Below are 10,920 nucleotides of genomic sequence, written 5' to 3' on the forward strand. Positions count from 1 at the left end.
TAACATAGAGCGCTATACGTGAAAGTAAATGGTAAAGAATTGTGGTTTGGAGAAACCAATGACGAAATAAAAATGGCAATTTGAAGAATTGATGGAATCACTGAAATCTTGTAAAAACGATAAAGCTCCAGGAATCGATGCATTAAATATAATAATAATAATAATAATAATAATAATAATAATAATAATAATAATAATAATAATAATAATAATATAAAGTGTTACTTAAAGATTTTCTAATGTATATTAATTGTGTAGGCACCGGCGTAGCTCAGTCGACTAAGGCACTTGCCTGTCGATTCGCAGTTACGCTTGGCCGCGGGTTCGATTCCCGCTTGAGCTGATTACCTGGTTGGGTTTTACCCTAGGTTTTCCCCAACCGTAAGGCAAATGTGAGGTAATTTATGGCGAATCCTCGGCCTCATCTTGCCAAATATCATCTCGCTATCACTAATTCCATCGACGCTAAATAACCTAGTAGATGATACAGTGTCGTTAAGTAACCAAGTAAAAACAATAACTGTGTATATAAAGAACTTACTAGATAAAGTCAGTGTACATGTATATAGAATATTAGTGTATCAGATCTGTGTATATAAAACTTAAAGGGATCGATATAGTGTACACTGAATTTTAGTGTATACAGTACTGTCCGTTACTCAGGAGAAAACGAGCGGAAAAAATGTGACCTTCTTGACTATCGCTGTTGATTATTATAAACATCTCTCAGATAAGCATCCAGTAGCCAGGTTATTACTCGTGCAGGAAACATGAGTAACAATGCGTATGGAAATTAAGGCTAAGTTGAACAGAAGGAGACCTAATGTTTCCGCTTACTGCAGTACAAATATTGACGTGTTGTCGTACGTTATCTGTTCACATCCCTTCCTCCTCAGTCCGCTCTCGTCTTCTCCTGAGTCCCCGACAGTAGGTCTAATTCAACGTAAGAGTTCAGTGTACATATAAAATCAGCATATTAATTCAATGTATATCAAACTTTCGTGTCACCTTTCTTTGTATATAGAACTTAAGCTTTCCTATTTTAGCGATTCTCTGTAATGATGTTTGCTATTTTATGTATTCTTTCTTTCTAAACTCGTATACTTACATAGGCTAGGTTTAGTTTAATTCACTAGCTTGTATATAGGGCCTACATATAAATTGATACAATGTCTTAAACTGAAACCCTGATGTACCTTCGGGTGAAATATGGTTTCCCATGCTGGATATACAATAATAATAATAATAATAATAATAATAATAATAATAATAATAATAATAATAATAATACCGTTTCGTCTTCACTTTGTGGACATAGAAAATTAATAATTTACAACAATATTACTATTGCCAATAACTGGAAGCATTTAATTCAGAATGGAATAAATTATATATCCTCAAATATTTGCGTAATTTTTATGTTTCTTAGAACATAATTCCTACACCTATTATCAGAAGTCTCCTCACGAACTTCATATTACAGAAAGTCAAGGCTCTGATGCAGAACTATGTCTTTGTCACCACTAGAGATGGGGGAAGGAATTATTTAGTTGACGGTCACATAAATATGCAACCCCTTGTCATCTCATTCCTCCCCTTGCATTTCCATTGTTCCCCTTCTATTCCCTTCCCTCTTCTTGTACTCTCCTTGTCTTTCGATAGCTCTCCTTGTATTCCCCTTCTTCTACAGCGTTCGCGTCTTCCCCCTTGTATTAACCTTGTTCGCTTTGTCATCCGTTTCATTTAACACTCTTCCCACTGTTCCAGACGAATTCTCCTTTTTCTCCTTGTCTTTCTTGTCTCTCCTTGATCTCCTTATTTGCTCCTTGTCTTGCCCTTGATCCTCTTGTGTTCATCGTGTTCTCTTTTTATTACCTTTCTTCATTATGCCCTTTTCTTATATTCTTCGTATTCCCTTTATTATATTTGTATTCTTCTTGTTCTCTTTGTATTCAACCTTGTCCTTTTCTCTTCTCCATATTGTCCTTATATTTCTCTTGTTCATCTTGCATTACACTTATTTTCTATATCTTTAACTTTTACTTTCCTTCCTTTTCTTCTCTTTGTGTTTACGTTTTTCTCACTGTATTTCAACTTATTCTGCTTTTACCTTTCAATTTTCCTTTTCTCCTTCTGTTCCTCTAATTCTTCTTGTTATTCTTTTCATCTCCTTGTCCTCACCTTTTTCTCTATCCCTTTACTCTCATCCTCCTTGTGTTCACCTTATTCTTTCCTTCCTCTTGCTTTCTTTGTCTTTCCCTTCTTCTATTTGCCTTCCACTTGTTGCCCTTGTCTGCCCCTTTTTTCTCCTTGTTTCCTCAATATTCTCCTTGGCATCCCTTTTTCCTCTTTTATTCCATTTATTCTCCCTGTCTTCCCTTTGTTATCTTTGTCTTCCCCTTGTCCACCTTGTGTTAACCTCGTTCTCCTAGCAGTCTTTGTATGATTTTTGTTCCTCTTTCCTTCCCCTTTTCCTCATCTTCTTCTAAACAACATTTCATTCTTTCCCCTTCTACTTGCCCTGAGTCCGTCAGTGACAGACCGGAAGCTGTTACATTTTATACCTGCACCCCCCAAACTGTACACACTAGAAAATAAAATATTAACTAAAATACATGAGTGAATATAAAATACAGTGACACAGATGTTTGACAATTATAGTGAGGATCACGTAAGTTCAGTTCCCAAACAGCAAATATTTCCGCCTTGTCAGTGTTGCCAACTGTTACCAGATATCACCACATGTAGTAAAATCACGATCCTATGTACTGAATGACTTCTTTACTCACCGTACTTTACCTTAATGTTGGAAGGTTATTCTAAATAGTTTCAATAATAATGAGAAATGTATTGCTATGTTCTATTCTTTTATTCCTTTACATTATTATTAGTATTAGCATTAATAGGTTACTATACGTAAATATACAACAAAGTATAGTATATAATATTCAAGAATCAAATCTGTTCCAAGACAAATTAAATTATTTTCACTTCACTTCAAAGATTCCAGCGTACATATACTGTACTTCCTAAAGGTAGATAAATTAATAACCAATTGACTTTTGGTTAGAATTCGAATGAACTTCTGATTATCTTTTGAAATTAGTAAGGAAATGGATAATACAACTAGGCTAAAACTGAAATAATAATAAATCAACTTACAAAAATAATTTTGGTCCTTAAAAGCCATAAGTAATTTCACTTCTAGATACCTTTTTAAAGATTTCATTTGTTTGTAAATTGCTTAATAATGTTACACTTACACTTATTATTTCTGCAACGCCACGTCTGTCATTGAAAAAATTTATGATACATAACTGTGAAGTCTCTTTTTGGCTCTCGTGTCCTAAATTTAAATAAGAAAAAACAAATGATTCAAGAAATGTGAGCTGGTGAAAATTAAATACTCAATTAATAAAACAATTACTACCAAAAGAGTATTTTATTAATTCTATACAAAAGATGGATTACACAGAACAGATGGCCAGAAATCATAGATTTATACACAACATACAGCATGAAACGATCATCAAAAAATGCTTTTTGTACACAATAACATCTTTCAAACGAAGTGAAATAGCCAATAAGTTCAATAAATATTATGCTAATAAGTAATAACTATAATTAATAATTATCTACAAGCTGTAAAAGGGAATAAAATAGTATATTGTTGAAATTAGGGGGTTATGGTTTATTACGTGTATTTATAATTTTAATTACTTTTTCTACATTTAATTATATTTTAATTTCTATTAGATTAGTTGGTGGTGTGGTTGTTAGTTTTATCTGTGTACGTCAGACTATTAAGGAAAAACTGAAAGAAATATTAAATCTACAATCTACTTTATATAACAATATTTAATCAAGAACTGAATATTACTATTAATTTAATAACATAAGACCCAAAACATCTCCAAGTCCAGACAATACACATGCTGATTTTCTTAAACATGTTGGCAAACAAGCAAACTCACTACTTTTATCTTGTAATCTCATCTGAAATACAATATCTGTCTGGAGAAAATCTATCATAACATCAATTTTGAAAAGCAATTATTCAACTAATATCTTTTCGAGTTATCGACAGATACCACTTACTAGTATGATAGCCAAAATTATGGAAGAGATGATTTCATAGATTGAATTGGTTCCTGGAATCTAGTAACTAACTTTCATCTTATTGAGTTGACTTTAGAGAATTGCATTCAACAAATGGACAGATTTTAAATTTTAGTCAAGATATTAAAGATATTTTAAACAGAAAACAAAACACCTTAACAATTTTAATTTATTTTCAAGGATCATATGGCTCTGTAGATATAAATCACTTAAGAAATTGCAAACTTAGGGTGTCCATGATAAAGTGTTACACTGGGCCTGTGACTTGATTATTTGATTCATTGTCACAAATATGTAAATAGACACAGATTCATCTGGGCTTCCCACATTGTTGTTTTCAGGAATACATTTTCCAATATTAATGTCGATGGTCTAACTAAAGAAATAGATCTTATGATAATCTCATCATTTGCAGATAATATGGTTCTCTAGAACAAAAAATCACAGTCCACAAATATTAATAAACAGAGCCAAAATCCCAACAGACTTTTTGACTCTACTTGGAGAACTCAAACTTGCTCAATTAAGGGAAACTTTACTAATAAAACACAATCCCAAGTTATTTCAAAATGAATAGTATATAAGTTAACTTTAACAGATGATGTTAAGAAATGTGATACTTCTCCAGACATTTTAAAAATCATTAGAAACGATAAATGATCTGGTCAGTGAGTGACTACATACAGTATTTTTTTATAGATGGATCCTGTTTACCAAGCCATAGATGTAGTGGTGTTGTAGTACAATACCAGTATATTCCCTTTTACAGGGAATTATATTCAAACACTTGTTTGCCCCATTTTAACCGTGACAACGCTTTTTAGTTTTTTAAACATTCTGGTTATTGTATTGTTTGTGTTTAGTGAAAGATATTAGATAAGGGCGCAAATAGCCATAGTAGCTGACGCGCCCTTTTTAAACGCCACTAACTAACTAACTAACTAACTAACTAACTAACTAACTAACTAACTAACTTCAAACACTGACTAATTTTGATAGTGAAAATTTAGATACACTTTTAAGCTTACAAAATCTCCAGTATCGACTTCATAAATCTGAGAAGGCTGTCATACTATCAGATTTAAAATCAGATATTCTTGCTGCAGTATTGGACGTAACAGCATGAAATCTCAATATTTTACAGTGTTTTAATATTTTAAGCAAAATGGTCGAATTACATCGACGACTGGTACTTCAGTGGATCCATGAACTTTATGGAGTGGGAGGTAATGAGGTAGCTGAAAGGTAGCAAAATTACTGTAAGGTTATCTATACCTGCATCTTACCACACTGTTAAAAGAATAACAAGATCAGAACATGACAATGTGGTAACAAAAATCGGAATGATTCTAAAGCAAATGAAAAAATTGCAATAGGCCATCCGGCATCCACTCCACGATGGAGGAAAATCCTCAGAAGAAACCAACTAATCAGACCAAATGGGGGATCCAAACTACCCTCGAGTGCAGCTCTGAATTTGCAGGCCAACGAGTTTACGACTAAGCTACATTGGTGGCTCCACTAAAAATATGAAGTACATGGCACTCAGATTATTAAATTGACAAACCTAAACAATTATTCATCAGTTAAGCTATAAAATATAATACATAGCAAACAAGTTAATTCAATTTAAAAGTATAAACAATTCAATCAGTTGAAATATACAGAAATTGATAATAAATATCATGCAAATTACTTCACATTACAAGCATAAACAATTCATCACTTGTGGTATACAGCCTACTATTTAATTTACAGCACATACAATTCATCAGTTAAGCTATAGGCCTACAGTCTACTATTCAATTTACAGCATATATAATTCATCAATTAAGCGAAACAAAAATATAGTACAATACATAGTAAAAATAATACACCTAATTTAATAACTGAACTTCTATGAAAATCTACAGTGGCAGTACTCATATTATCACAGGTCATGATTGTCTCAAATATTTACAAAGAACTGATATTTCAGAATCTCCCCATGCCATTTCTGAAATCTCAATGAAGATATGGATCACTGTCTTGACTGTTTAACTTTACACAGCTTTCAATCATCTGGTTAAATATTGGAGTGCAAGATAACAAATGACATCAACTGCTGAACACTTGGTATCAATCAACCAACAACTTCATTACATTAAAGGGGGAAAAAAAACTGAAAGAATTAATAGTATATAGACACAACACATAAGACAAGGCCGCTTCAGAACAGTAATTGGCAAGGCTCTGTTGTTTTAGGATTCTTATGTAGATTCAATTTCACCTGAAAGAAAAAAGTAGCATCTATAAGTATGCCTAATTATGAGAAATAAGAGAAACGGTTGCAATAGTAGTAGTAGTAGTAGTAGTAGTAGTAGTAGTAGTAGTAGTAGTAGTAGTAGTAGTAGTAGTAGTAGTAGTAGTAGTAGTAGTAGTAGTAGTAGTAGTAGTAGTAGTAATGATACTAATGATAATAACGATAATAATAATAATAATAATAATAATAATAATAATAATAATAATGACTGTAAAGTATGGAAATTAATATTGCAATGTAATATCAAAAGGTGATTTCACACCATCAACTCTTATCATTTAGTACAACAAATCTATTATATTCAGTTGCAATCACCAGTAGCTGTTCTTTCCTCCATTTTGTTGTTGGCTGATTTTTCACAAGTCTGCTATGATATGCAGCACTATCCATGACAATAACGCATTGCCCTAATGTTCTCAGGTTAACAACTGTGTTTGCACCCACTTCTCAACTACAGGGCTATTCATAGCACTATGGTAGTCCTGACTTTTCTTTCAATTGCATGAAAAAATTAAATCAGCACCTGCAATAAAAATTATACCTGGGCATATAATTACGTCACATGAATTCACAGCATTTAAATAAAGAAAATAAAACATAACATAACATAACCTGACATGACATGAGATCCTCTTTGGTGAAAGGCTTTCCCACGTTTTTATTTAGTCACCAATTTTTATATTTTTGTACCCTGATTTAAAAAATTACTCTTGCCAAATTTATGTAAAATATAAATCAATATAACTTACCGAGTATAAATCCACCTTTCGTTCTGGCATCTAATCTTCCACCCTCATTTGTTGGTCTACGAATAACACCATTCATGTCACTGGAAACTTCACCTGGTTTATTTCATGAATAAGTGGGTGATCCTACTTAAAAAAACAGAGAGAGAAAAGCAATTCACATTGACACTCTAAGAGACACAAAAATTTTAAAGACAGGAAAACCGTTCAAGAATTTTATAACTAGCCTCTAGTTATAATATGAAACTATTAATTGCAAAACATGTTGTTCCCACCTGAATTCATTACTAGTAGCCTATATTAATTGCAATTTCATATTCCACATAAGTGTTAACCTATTTGTTAGTAAAAAATTCAATCACTCAATGTCTCACAATACATTGAAATTTACCATTCATAAAAATCCAAGTCTCATCCAAGAATACTACGGGTTTAGGTTTCTCGCGCTCCACATTTCTTATTTATTCTCTTAAAAACGAATAACATCACTTTCTCGTACATGTGTATAAGGATCCCCTTTGCTCCATAGAAATTTCATCTCTTTCAAAATTTTTTTCACCGATGATAAGGATACTCTAAATAAATATGTTTCATAATCATCATTCATATGTTCCAGAACTTTTGCTGCTGTTAGTACTTCCCCTGTAACAGTAAATGAAAATTATGCCATATTTTTATACATATGACTAATATCAGAATTACATTGCATAAATCAACACAATAATTCCTGTAACTTCCCTACCTTTATGTAACTTGTCATAAATAAATCTCGCAATTGCATCTTTCGTAAAATCATCAGCATCAGTCACTGGATGTTTACGTAGTCTATGTTTTCCTGGTGTCACAAGTGGGGTCCCCTTCAAAGACGTTATATAGTATACTAGACTCACACGGAGCGCTGGTGTGCTGTCCAAAATTGAAACCAGTCTGCGCATGTTTACGCCGCCATTAAATTGGTAAAAACCGCGGTAAACACAATGGTGGTCTGCTTGTGCTGTGTTTTGTCTCGGGTGTTTTTTGTGAACACTGTGAAAGTGATGTAAATTGTTGTGATAACAATATGAAATTTTATGTCTTGTAAATATTATTATAGTTGATATGAAGTGATGTGCTTTGTAAATAGTGTAAAATGGTAGTTTCCTGTTCAGCATACAACTGCAATAACACGTGGCTTAGAGGGTCAGGAATTTCTTTTCACAAGTAAGTACACAAGCTATAAAATAATGAAATTGAATTCTGGAGGCTACACTGAAACTGTAACACATATCTATCTTAGATACCGTAGTTGAAAAAGTTTATAATTAGGCAACAATCTATCTTCACAGGTTCCCTTTGAAGAAGCCCGAGTTACTTGCTAAGTGGCTTGTTGCTATTAAGAGAGATAAATTTGTGCCTTCACCTTACGTAAGATTGTGTTCGGCTCATTTTAAAGACACAGATTTTTGGAAAAGTAATGGCAATAGAATTTTGAAAGATGATGCTGTACCATCCCTGTTTAATTTTCCAAGCCATTTGCAAAAGGTACGATATATTATCTCTGTTGTTACACTATCAATATCATTAAAAATCAATCAGTAGTTTACGACAATAAAGAATACTTAATTGTTAGTACAAGTATATCAGACTGTAGAGAAATCCCACTGAGTGAATTATTTAGACTTACACATCAGTTATTAAACACAATTAGTGGAAAGATCACTTTTTGTTTTTATTATGTAAATTAATTTATCTGCAAGATAATAAAAATCGATTCAAAATCTATATGTGGGTAAGAAAGTAAATAAAAAAATAAACGGTTATAATAGCTAAACCTACTTTGTGAACTTATGATTCAGGGTTCATGATCAATATGTATAGGCCTAACTAGACTAATAAATTAGCCAGCCGTGGGTTTGATCCTGTTGGAGAACATGCAATGTTTCAGATGTAAGGAAATGAATACATAATTTCCTGTGGGAACTAAATATCACTAATGGGATTCTAGGAGGGGGAGGGAGAGAAAAGTTATTATTTTCTGTTCAACCATCTTTTGGCGTTTAACAGCAAATAAACATGATCTACGTAATTAAGTGTATAAATATTTAAACATTTAATATTACATTGTAGCAGATTTTGTAACTTAATAGAGGTTGTTTTTTGTAGGTTGAGACACCACCCCGTAGGCCATTAAAAAGGAAAGTGGAACTCGATGTAATTACTAATGAAAATAATTATGATATTCAAAGTAGCAGTGGTACTAGTACTACTACTACTACTACTACTACTACTACTACTACTACTACTACTACTACTACTTGTGGAATTGATTACGTTAAATCAGAGCACAATTATAATATTAGCCTCAGTCCTAGGAAACAAATCAAACTACTGAAAGACCAAGTAGAAAAGAAAAATGAAAAAATAAAATCATTAAAGAAAGAAGCTGTAACTTGTCAGAAAAAGTGCGATAGGCAAAGTGCAACAATAAACACTTTAAAAGATTTAGTTCATGAACTGAAAGAAAAAAATCTAATAAATGACCACATACAACAAGTATTGAAAAACAATTTTCCAGATTTCTTTATTGACATGTTAAACAAGACTGGTAATCAACATTCAGAGAGCATTAAAAAGTTTTCTTTGACTTTACATTTCTATTCACCAGCTGCCTACAATTATGTCAGACAATGTTTTAATATGCATTTGCCACATGTCAACACATTAAGAAAGTGGCGCAATATTGTAAGTGGAAATCCAGGTTTCACAGAAGAAGCCTTTCTGATTCTAGAACAGAAAGCATCAAGTTCACCACACCCAATTTATACTTCCTTAATATTTGATGAAATGGCAATAAGAAAGGCTGTTGAATGGGATGGTCACTCCTTTACAGGGTATGTCGATCTTGGTGAAGGAATTTGTGTGGATGATTTAGAAGAAGCAAAGGAAGTCTTAGTATTCATGGTAGTTGCCATTAATGCGTCTTGGAAAATTCCAGTGGGTTATTTTTTTATTAATGGCTTATCAGCTGATATACGGGCGAATTTAATTAGAGAATGTATCATTCGCTTACAGGGTATTAATATCACCACTGTGTCAGTTACTTGTGATGGACTCAGCACCAATCTAGTAGCTGGAAATAAACTGGGCTGTAATTTTATTGTCGAGGAATTGAATCCAGCATTTAATGTAGAGGATAAGAATGTTCAAATGATGCTTGATGCCTGCCACATGCAGAAATTGGTGAGAAACTTATTTGGTGACTTGAAGATCCTCAAAAATCAAAATGATGAAGAAATTAATTGGAAATATATAGAGATGCTTGAGGATCTTCAAAGTAATGAGTCGTTGACTTTAGCAAATAAATTATGTAAACACCACATTAATTATAAACGCCAAAAGATGAAAGTAAAATTGGCAGTGCAAGTACTAAGTGCCTCTGTGGGAAATGCACTCTTGTATATTTGCAATGATCTAAAATTAAAAGAATTTGAAGGTGTTGAGCCAACAGCTAGATTTTGTCAGTTTTTTGATTTGTTATTCGATATTCTAAATTCAAAGAGCATATTGTGTAAGGGATACAAAAGTGCAATGTCTGCAAGAAACAAAGCTATGACCCTCAGTTTCTTAGATTCTGCAGAGAGCTACTTGCTAGGACTAAAGGACAAAGAAGGCAGACTTTTATATCGAACCCCAAGAAAAACCGCAATTATTGGTTTCCTTTCTCTTTGTAGAGGTGTGAAGAGTATTTACACAGATTTAGTAGACACTTGTAAG

At 32.7% G+C, this 10,920-nt stretch overlaps 1 long non-coding RNA gene across 3 annotated transcripts; it reads right to left on the minus strand.

Moving 5' to 3' along the window:
* Positions 1-3,354: 3,354 nt before the first annotated feature.
* Positions 3,355-8,023, minus strand: LOC138713608 (uncharacterized). Of its 3 annotated transcripts, none has more exons than XR_011335945.1 (5): positions 7,910-8,023; positions 7,559-7,809; positions 7,171-7,293; positions 6,737-6,944; positions 3,357-6,388 (listed from the first exon to the last, which is right to left on the minus strand). It is a non-coding gene; the product is annotated as an uncharacterized lncRNA (long non-coding RNA). The 3 variants fall into 3 exon arrangements; XR_011335944.1 differs by having other exon boundaries at positions 7,171-7,296; XR_011335943.1 differs by having other exon boundaries at positions 3,355-6,388; positions 7,171-7,809.
* Positions 8,024-10,920: the final 2,897 nt, after the last annotated feature.

The sequence above is a fragment of the Periplaneta americana genome, chromosome 14 (genome assembly GCF_040183065.1).
Source record: "Periplaneta americana isolate PAMFEO1 chromosome 14, P.americana_PAMFEO1_priV1, whole genome shotgun sequence".
NCBI lineage: Eukaryota > Metazoa > Arthropoda > Insecta > Blattodea > Blattidae > Periplaneta > Periplaneta americana.